This window comes from Choloepus didactylus, chromosome X (assembly GCF_015220235.1).
Source record: "Choloepus didactylus isolate mChoDid1 chromosome X, mChoDid1.pri, whole genome shotgun sequence".
In the NCBI taxonomy this organism is placed as follows: domain Eukaryota; kingdom Metazoa; phylum Chordata; class Mammalia; order Pilosa; family Megalonychidae; genus Choloepus; species Choloepus didactylus.
In genome coordinates, this window is record NC_051334.1 from 110,670,394 (window position 1) to 110,681,926 (window position 11,533).

Genomic DNA, 11,533 nt, shown 5'->3' on the forward strand with positions numbered 1-11,533 from the left:
TGGCTTAAGCCATACTCCCATGTCCCTATCTATGATATACCTAGAAAGCATAAACATGCCCAGAAACCTGACTTATAACATTACCCCCTTGTCCAATTGCCATGGGAGTTTGAATGGACCACTATTCAAAAGTTAAGGTCTTTTTATCTTTTACTTTAGTCTTTCCAATGCTACTCTCTTTCAATTTATTCAACCATTCTCTATGGCCATGCACACCCCCTCCTTATCTCTGTAAAATGGGAGTACAGGCACTAACTCAATTATGGTTTTATGGTAGTAGGAAGATGGGTTAATATTGACAAAACACTTTGTAGTTTAAAAGGTCCATTCCAACATTAATGAGCATTATTAGAGGATGGCATTGCAGCTTAATGAAGTGATGACTCAGAGGACATTATATTTAGGATCCCAACCAGCCAATTTTAAACCCACTGAGTCTTTTGAGTGCTCAGATGTCCATTTTTTTTTCCAGTCAGGAATTGCTTTTGCTGGGGTTAATGTGCTTTCACAGATTTTTTTCCTAGCTATAGTTATAGTTAAAAAAAATGTATTTATCAATTATGTAGAATGTAAATCAGTGTTATCCATGTTTTGATTTTCCCACCAGAAATATATCATCAAAATGTCAGAGAAAATGCCAAAGAGAATTACAGAGTTATTGGATATCTGGATACTGTGCTAAACAAATCAAATTAGTATCTTCTTATATCTTTTTCTTCAATTGTAAAAAAGGTACTACACTAAGGCAAGAGGTTAACAATGGGAGAACTGTGTGGGTGAGGGGAGATTGAATGGGAGCTCTGTATTTTCTCCATGTTTTTTTCTCTAAACCTACAACTGCTCTAATAAAAACAAATGGGAAAAAAAGTCTCCTTACATCAAATCCTATTTTTCTATTGATTTTCATTGTAAAATTACATATTTGTTTCTCTGCTCCCCAAAATGGTCCCAACATGTACATAAATAATATTTGAGGATGAGACAGTACTTTAAAATGATACTTCTAAAGGAAAAGGTTTATATTTGATGAAACAATATTTATGAATTCTTACATTTAGAACACAGTTACAGAATAGAATACAATTTCATTAGCTTTGAGATTATAATAGTAATTTAGGTTACTAAACCAAAAATGGAAGGGGTAGGGAGAGAAAGTGTAAGGATGTACAAGAGTGCTAATTTACTCATCTTTTATTCTAGATGACTTTTGCTGCAGATTCATCTCCCTAAATCTTGGCACATTGTTTCACCTTGGGTGATATTTAGTTGCATTCATTTCTCCCAGCTTTTGCATTAAAATATCTTTTCAATATTTTATAATATTTAATATCCCAGCCAAAAAATGATGGGAGCAGATTTAGAAGAATGTATGCTAATATTCAAACTCACCAACGAAATGCAAAAATGCAAAAAGCAGGGTTGCTTTTACATTTGACACATAAGCTAAAAGATCCAAAGTGGGGGAAAACTTTCAATGAAACAGACACACAAGACTAGACTAAAAAGCACTTTAACATCTATGAGAGACTCCTCCTGTCCCTTAACCTCCATCAAGAATACATACATCTTCCATTTCCCAGCACCTGGGTAACAGGTTTTGTTTTAGGAAAATGAATATATTTTTCTAAGTTGAAGGAAGAAGGATAGATAGAAACAACAAGATCCAAACAGTTACACTTCCTATTGAATCAACAAAGAAGTAAACAGGATTTTTTTAATAAAAAAGCAAACAGATGAAAAATCTGTCAAAAGGGTCATCAAACTGTTTTAACAATTTTGATCAGTATACGTATCTTATGGTCAACTGTAAGACAATGAGTAAACAACATGGTCACTGGAGATACTAATGGTTCTAGTATAGCCAGCATGACATTTCCTTCACCTCCCCAGAGTGACACCATGGTAAACCTTTAGATATACCAAAAAAATAAAGAGAATATTCTGCATATTCCACAATGTCAGAAGTTAAACATCTTGGTTTAAGAATTTGAATATTGCTGAGTTAAGACTCAGACCACTCAGATATTCCCTACAGGATTACAAGGCAGGGTCAGATATGCCATCTACTGAAAGAGTAATTCTTACTTAAGAAAAGGAGTTAGACTTTAAAATCCTGAACTGCCTCATCTGTTTGAATCATACTGTGTATCCTGATGGCATTCAAAATATACCACTCAAAGATATGCATGTTACGAGTATGGAGTAGCTCCAAACAGAATCATTGCCAGTTACTTGAGGTTGATATTTTTTTTAAACACTTATTCTAATAATGAAATCAAGTATTTCAAGTACAGTTACTCTTAATAGGTGAATCATTAATACAATTGAATTACACATATCATTAATGTATTTTTGTTTCATGCACAAAGCAATACCTCTCACTGAAAAAGAAAGACAAAAGGAGGAAAATGCATTGGTGGTCTAGCACTTGGCCTGCCTTGACCAGGGCTCTGGGAATGTTTCAAAATTTTAGGTCAAGAATAACATCACAGATAGGTGGAATATAGGAGCATGTTCCTGTGATAAGTGTCCCTAAACTCTTGCAAAGTGCGGGATTAGTCACACAGTATATTACCCATGTTTAGAGCATGTGGAATCTCTGTGCTATTTGGACTCCACAGCTAATAAATTCATTTCTCAGTGGTGTTTCTCTAGTTTCATTCCTAAGGGCCAGCTTTCCTCTCATTTTATCAATCTGCTGTGGTCAATTGTAGCATAGGATTAGAACCTGTGCCCAAATCATCTGGTTAAGTATTTTTTTTCCATTTTAAAATATTGTTCACTAGGGATCTTATTTTTAAATTATTTCATTTGAAACTCTGATTCTAGGCCTGGCTAAAACAACTGAACAGTCAAAGGAAGGCCCCCAAAAAGTGTAGACCTGAATCCCTCTTGATCAGTTATTTTTAAGCATGTGGGTAATGTATCTCCAGAGATTCTCATTCAAATGGAGAAGAATCCAACTGTGGTCAGTAGTCCACACAGTGACAAATACTGCTCCATGGCGATGGTCTATAAAGATGTTAGAGATCTCTGTGAATATGATGAAAGCTGATTATCTCCTCACTGCTGGAAACAGTATTTTGCATTCAGTTTCAGTCTCCTGGACCCCTGAGGTCTATCCAAGGACACTAGTTTAAGAATTCCTAGTATGGAGTTGCTAAGATCCATACATTTAGATCTGTAAAGTAGATCATTAGAATATAACATACTTAATTTTTTTTCAACTTCCAGGATCTTTTATTTTTCCTAGATACAATAAACTCATTTACTCAATATTGATATAGACATAACTACACAAAATTAAAATTCTATATGCAACACATGGCCTCTGTAACAGAACTTGGCCTTCTAAGGTAGCTTATGAACATTACAAATTACCCTTTGCTTTTCCATTCTAAGGTTGCCACCAATAAACCACCCCATTTTTTACTAAGTACTTAAATCAACTTAAATGATGATCCCTCCAATTAGCAGGTGAAAAAATCCCTCAATTTGTCCTAAAAAAAAACTGTTTAACTGAAATATCATATCAAATTTCAGCAGATGAAACACTGGAAATAGGTTATGAGCAATTGTCTTTTGCCTGAGCAATTCAAGGCTGACTTGGCAAAAGAAGACACAGGTTTCTCATTAAACTTTGTTTTAATGGGTCTCAAAATTCTGTGACAGATTTTTGGTCATTGTTTCCATTTAAAAAGTACTGATTTTAAAAACTAATAACTTAAAACTGCCACACAAAAACAAATGGTCCACAAAACATTCCTTTCCTTCTGAAAGTTTTACGATGCATTGCTATCATTAACCAGTCTTTTACTATTAAACTTAAATGGCCAATTGAGACAAACTGTTCTGAGACCGTTCTTCCACCACTGATTAAGACTGGGGTGGCAGGTGTTATAGGTAATATTCATTTAGCCTTCTGAGCTTTCTGGGCAGACTTGGTGACCTTGCCAGCTCCAGCAGCCTTCTTGTCCACTGCCTTGATGACACCCACAGCAACTGTCTGTCTCATATCCTGAACAGCAAAATGACCCAGAGGAGGATAATCAGGGAAGCTCTCAACACACATGGGCTTGCCAGGAACCATATCAATGATGGCAGCATCACCAGATTTCAGAAATTTGGGGCCATCTTCCAGCTTCTTACCAGAATGACGATCAATCTTCTCCTTCAGCTCAGCAAACTTGCAAGCAATGTGAGCTGTGTGACAATCCAGTACAGGTGCATAGCCAGCACTGATTTGGCCTGGATGATTCAGGATAATCACCTGAGCAGTGAAACCAGCTGCTTCCATCGGTGGATCATTTTTGCTGTCACCAGCCACATTGCCACAACGAACATCTTTTACAGACACGTTCTTGACATTGAAGTCCACATTGTCCCCAGGAAGAGCTTCACTCAAAGCTTCATGGTGCATCTCAACAGACTTGACTTCAGTTGTAACATTGACTGGAGCAAAGGTGACCACCATGCCCAGTTTGAGAACACCAGTCTCCACTCGGCCCACAGGGACAGTACCAATACCACCAATTTGTAGACATCCTGAAGAGGCAGATGCAAGGGTTTGTCAGTTGGATGAGTGGGTGGCAGGATGCAATCCAGAGCTTCAAGCAGTGTGGTTCCACTGGCATTGCCATCCTTACGGGTGACTTTCCATCCCTTGAACCAAGGCATGTTAGCACTTGGCTCCAGCATGTTGTCACCATTCCAACCAGAAATTGGCACAAATGCTACTGTGTCAGGGTTGTAGCCAATTTTCTTAATGTAGGTGCTGACTTCCTTAATGATTTCCTTGTATCTCTTCTGGCTGTAGGGTGGCTCAGTGGAATCCATTTTGCTAACACCAACAATTAGTTGTTTCACACCCAGTGTGTAAGCCAGAAGGGCATGCTCACGGGTCTGCCCATTCTTGGAGATGCCAGCTTCAAATTCACCAACACCAGCAGCAACAATCAGAACAGCACAGTCAGCCTGAGATGTGCCTGTAATCATGTTTTTAATAAAGTCTCTGTGCCCTGGGGCATCAATGATGGTCACATAGTACTTGCTGGTCTCAAATTTCCACAGGGAGATATCAGTGGTGATACCACACTCACGTTCAGCTTTCAGTTTATCCAAGACCCAGGCATACTTGAAGGACCCCTTTCCCATCTCAGCAGCCTCCTTCTCAAATTTTTCGATGGTTCTTTTGTCGATTCCACCACATTTGTAGATCAGGTGGCCAGTAGTGGTGGATTTGCCCGAATCTATGTGTCCAATAATGACAATGTTGATATGAGACTTTTCCTTTCCCATTTTGGCTTAAGAATCAGCGATGGTTTTCATGACACCTGTGTTCTGGCAGCAAACCCATTGTGAAAAAGCAACATACTTAATTTTTAAGTATTCTAGTCTTCTCTAGAAAACCTCCACAGATGTAAAATTTAATATAATTGCCCTCAACTTTTCCATCTTATTTATATAAGAATTGATTTTATAGAAAGTTTGTGTACTTCCCTCAAAAAAGCCTTTGTTTCTGAATTTGCCCCAAGTCCATCAAAATATTGAGGCTCCTGACTCCCAATTCCTGCTTTGGAGGCTGGGATTAACACTTCCCCCACACCCACAATGTTTGTCTACAATAAATTTCTAAATCTCAGAGCTACACCTACTCATTTTAATATCCTGCTTCTCTTCCCACCTCTCAAAATCAGTGTCTAAGATAAAAATAGTTTATCAATAAATGCTTTTATTTGGTTTAGCCTATTATTTCACTAATTACAAATGTATCACACACATTGTAGAAAATGTACAAAATACAGAAGCTGCAAAATATAGGAGGTCAACTATAATCTCACTCAGTTGGTTTTGTGGGTTGGTTATTATTTGGAAATATATTTTTAAAATGAAACTTTCTCTTTCCTAACTCCAACCCCATTCCAAAGAGATGGACATTGTTAATCCAGTAGGTAAGTATCTTCACAGTATTTTGTCTATTCTTAAACACAAATAAATATATACAAATACATACACATATACCTACATCCTTGTGGTGCATTGGGTAAATTGTTTTTTGCACCAACTAAAACACTATGAACATTTTGCAAGTTAGTACATGTAGCTCTACCTCATTCATTTTAAATTAACAGGTAAATAGTATTCAATAAACATTTTCAAAGTATGAATTAGTTACTTGATTAATAAACAAGTAATTAATACTTTTTTGTTAACTTATGTTTTAATAATTTTATTGTATTTTTAGGATCTAGTCAGACTGTAAGTAAAAGTCTTACAACTGTTCTTTCTTAAAAGATCACAGATTTCCAGAATTATAAGGACATGCACATTTTTTAGTTCCTGTTTAGGATACAGTATTTCTCTTTTAGAGACTAGCCAAATAAGGACAGGTTTAAAAAGATCATGGAATTAACAAGCAGTTATACTTATTCACAAAACTAAATGAATGCAAAATTCCTTTCAAGCAGTGTCAAGTCTCCCACTTCATTTTGTTAGGCTACTAGGCTGACTCAAATTTTCAGACACTTCAGGGGATCTGTCACCTGCCCTTTGTTTTGGACAGCAGAATTCTGAATCCCACTGTCATCGCAATAGCAACAACAATAAGGACACTGGTCATGTTTTAATTGCATCACTTAATGAATTCCCTGAGAGAAGAATAATAGTGAACAATCACAAGGTCAGCAGTGTTTGCTTTGAGAAAGACCCAGCAATAGATCTGAGAAGCCCTTCAAGCACTCCCAGAATCTGTCTTTGTTCTGCATGCAGATGACTAACAATTCCTTTCATTTTCCTTCATCTTCAGTAGTATAAGTGAAGTAGAAACATTCCAGTCTCATATCAAGTTTGGGTTCAAATGAAAGGTTAAAAAAAAAAACAAAAGAAAATAGTATCCTAACATTTTCCCCATAGATTTACAGTGACAGTTTGAACCAATAAATTTGTTTTCCACAAAAAAGTTAATGCCTCAAGAACTCTTAATAGAGAGTCTAAAATTATAGAATGTATTATAAAATTAGCTTGGAGATAAACTGTGCAGAGATTCAAGGGTATTCACTGTCCAGGGATCACATCTAAAATTGGATGTCTAGGAGTAAACAAACCAAAGCAGAACTATTTCATGCAAAGAGTAATGGAGTTTGGGATAAATTCCTTAAGATGACAATTAAGCATGAATATAAGTAGACCAATTTCCTGAGAAAAATTAAATGATTAAGAAGAAATATAAGAAAGAAGCAAGTCTGAATTGGGATACACATTTCAGGGGCAGGGGTAAAAGATCAGATGGTCTTCAAATTTTCCATATAGTTCACCTCTGCGCTTCTGTCTCTTTATCCATAATACAGGCTTTCTTCCAATTAATAACTAAGGTTGGTTTGGGTGTGGCTTGCCCAAGGCCACACAGCAAATCAACAAATGAAAAAAGGTTCCAGAGAGGACAGAGTGCTTTTCAGCTATTCAACTAGATTAGTGCACACTACAGCATCATGAACTGTTAGGTATGAAAAAGACCTTAGAGACTCATCCCTTATTTTTCCAGATGAAACCGATGCCCAGCAAGTAAAAATAAAAATATCCAAAGTTACTTGACTAGATAGTGGAAGAGTTGGCCTACTTTTTCTACATGGTAGTATTTGAGAGGTGATGAAAGGCTTGTGCTCCAAAATATTTCCTGCACTGCCTTCCAAAGGTCAGAATCTTCTGTCTGAATTATTAATATTCTGCCATCCTTAATGTTACTATGGTTGAACTATCCACACTTTTACATAAGGTCAATCCTCTTGTGCAGTAGATCTCTCCCCTTCTCACCACCTCAGGAACATTGCTCCAATAATTATTCATCTCTCTCTCTCTATCTCATGTTATCATTTTTTCCCTCTCTAATGGATAATTCCCATCATCATGAAAGCATATTATTATTATTCCCTTCCTGAGAATATGTATTTCAAAACTCTCTCTTGACCCCACTTTCATTGCCAGTTTATGGCCCCAATTCTCTGCTCCCCTTAGCAGCAAAACTTCAAAGAACTGTCCACATTTGCCCCTGAATTCCTCCCTCCTATTCTCTTAAGAGAATCAGACATTACTCCTCACTATTCCATCCAGACTTCTCTTATTGAAATCTTCAGTTCTCAGCCCTCATCTGACTTGACCTTTCAGCATTATTTGATAGTTGATTATTCCTTTCTCCTTGATGTATTTTCTTCAGCTAATTTCCAAGATACCACATTCTCCTAATTTGTCTACTAGTTCCTCAATTATTCCTTCCCAGTCTTCTTTGCTAATTCCTCCTCCTTTCCCCAACTGTTTAATTTTGGAATGCCCCAGGGCTCAGTTCAACTTGGTGATCACATCCACTCTTATGACCTTAAATACCATCTTTACACCACCAATGCCTATATTTATATCTCCAGACCAAAAATCTCTCTGAGTCAAGACTCAAATATCTACATGCCTACTCAACATCATCAATTGGGTGTCTCACAGACAGTTAAAACTCAGCATTTCCAAAACTGTACTCCCTATCATTCTCACCTTTTTAGTTTCTCTATCCTCTACCTTCCACAGTTCAGTAAATATTAACTCCATTCTTACATTTGTCAGGCCAAAAATCTTAGAGTTATCCTTTGCGTTTTTCTTTTTCTCACATGCTACATCCAATAAATTGGAAAAGCCTATCAGCACTGTCTTCAATATTGTATCCAGAATCGGGCCAACTTTTACCACCTTCGCTCCTACCACCATCACCTCTCATTTTGATTGCTGTAAAACCCTCCCAACTGATTTCTCTCCTGTTGCCCTTCCTTACCCTCGATAGTGTTCTTTCAACATAGCAGCTAGAGTAATTATGTCATGTCACTTCTCTGCTCAGGGATTTCAGTGTCTCTCCATGTCATTCAGAGTAAAATCAAAAGTCACCTAAGGGATCTAAAAGGCCTAAAGGGATCTATGATCAACTTCTCTTGATTCTTAACCCTCATATTACCTCTTTGATGCTTCTTAATTCTTGCTTCTTGCTCACTCTATTCTAATCACACTGGCCTCCTTGATTTTCTTTGGAAATGTCAGATATTCTCTCTCTCAGAACCTTTACTCTGTTCCCTTTGCTGAAACCTTTTCCCACTAAATATTCACATGGCTCAATTCTTCTAGTCCTTCAAGTCTTTATTCACATATCAACTTCTCAGTGAGGCTTACCCTACTCTTACCACTACTTTTAAAATCGTAAAATTCCCTACCAAAATTCCAACTCCATTTACACTCTTCTATTTTTTTTCTATAGGATTTATCACTTTCTAAAGGATTATATAATTTACTTATCCTTTGCATTTTTTGTGAATCTCTCCATGCCAGACTAGAATCTCCACAAGCGCAGGGCTCTTTGTTCACTAATATGGCCCAAATCCCTAGAATAGTACCTGGCACATTTTAGGTGCACAATAAATAACTTGGTGAGTGAGTGAACAAATGCATGAATAACATTTATATTTAAACAGCCTTATAGTTTTCAAAATCCTGTAAATACCTCCAATTAATCTTCCATGTCATCCTGTGAGATAAGGGGGCAGTTTATTTTTGCCCCTTTATAGGCATGGAAATAGAGGATGAGTGGTAGTAGTTTTACTGTGCCCTAAAGGCCTCTATTAAAGCAAGTTGTGTTCCCAGGAAAATATAACACATTAACAATTTGGCAGCCATTAACCAATTAGTAAGACTACATTTATCAGTAATAATCAAGGTTCTGAGAGAACGAATCCAAGTCAATTTTGATGTGCCCAATTACAGGGTATAGTTCTGTAGCAATTGCCTTGAGCAATAGAAAAAAATGGGAGTCTGGGAGTGGAATAAAATTATTTCATGTGTTTAGAAGAAAATTTTTGTGCAATAGAAAAACTTCATGTGGATTTTCTATACTAAGCTGTGTATGTAAGTAATTACAGAGTCAAGGACTATTTGAATCCAGTATGATTTTTGTTTTTCTTTAGGTAGTATACTACGTGTGTATGCATGCATGTGTGTGTGTGTGTGTGTGTGTGTGTGTGTGTGTGTTCTACCTAGAGGCTTGTAGGATTTTTTGTTTTATTATTATAATTCAAAAAACATTTTTAGACATGGATATCTTGTCATTTAATACAGAAAGCTTTTAAAATATCTAATGTATAGACTTTTTAAGCTAAATCTGAAATTGGCAGGAAAGTCCAGGTGGAAGTTGTCACAATATAAGGTGGCTAGATAGTCTGTGGAGGCAGAAATCTCCCCCAAGGGCAGATAGCTATGTTCATTAATAGTAACAGTGATCATTTATTGAGTGCTTACTTTGTACCAGGCACTGCTAAATGCTTTTCATGTTTTATCTCACTTAGTTCTCACAAAATCCTATGAGTTAAGTAGCACTGCTATGCCCATTTTAAAGATCAGGAGACAGATGCACAGAAAAGATTAATAATTTACTTAATTTCACAGTCAGTCCTTGACAGTCAGGATCAAGAACCCAGCTTTTATATACTATATCACCAATGACTAAGGTAGCATAAACCCACTGTTCTAGTTTGCTAATGCTGCCAGAATGCAAAACACCAGAAATGGATTGGATTTCATTAAAGGGGGTTTATTTGGTTACAAAGTTACAGTCTTAAGGCCACAAAGTGTCCATCAACAAAGGGTACCTTCACTGGAGAAACGCCATTGGTATCCAGAAAACCTCTTTTAGCTCGGAAGGCACGTAACTGGTCTGCTTGCTCCCAGGTTGGGTTTCAAATGGCATTCTCCAAAATGTCAGTGTCAGCTTTCAATGGCCATCTTCAGAATGTCTGTCTCAGCTTCAGCTAGCTATGAGCTCCTTCTGTCTGAGCTTATATAGTGCTCCAGTAAACTAAACAAGGCCAATGCTGAATGGGCAGCACCACACCTCCATGGAAATTATCCAATCAGAGTTATCACCTACAGTTGGGTGGGTCCAACCCAATCCACACTAATACGTCTGCCCCCACAAGAATGCATTAAAGAATATGGCTTTTTCTGGAGGACATAAATATACAAACCGGCACACCCACTAATATTCTGTAAGCAAGTAGATTGATTATTTTTCTCTATAAAATATTTACAAACAACAAAGCAGAGTATTGCAATCAGTGTTTTAGAAACTTAAGAAGTACCTCATTTATTTATAAAGTTTCACTTGGATATTGTCTGTCTATGAGGATGTTCTCTATTATGATAAGTGAATGTATGCTTAATGTCCTTAATCCTTAATACCAATAATTTGCATCCTTGATAATGATTCAAAGGAAATTAAAGGCTGATACAATGGATATAGAATAGAGTCTATAAGTCATTCTTTTTTTTTTTTACTCTGTTGATTCCAAATTTCTTTTATAGTTTCTATGACATTTCAGCCTCATGCAATCTTTCCAGTGAATCCTTTGGTAACCTTTATATAGGATAACATTTTGAGAATTATAATTGTTCTTTATTCAGCAATGAATGCAAGTCACACTATTGAGTATCCCACACTGAGTGTGTACTAGAGATA

General features: G+C 36.7%; 1 pseudogene; it reads right to left on the reverse strand.

Moving 5' to 3' along the window:
• Positions 1-3,590: 3,590 nt before the first annotated feature.
• Positions 3,591-5,298, reverse strand: LOC119522898 (annotated as a pseudogene).
• Positions 5,299-11,533: the final 6,235 nt, after the last annotated feature.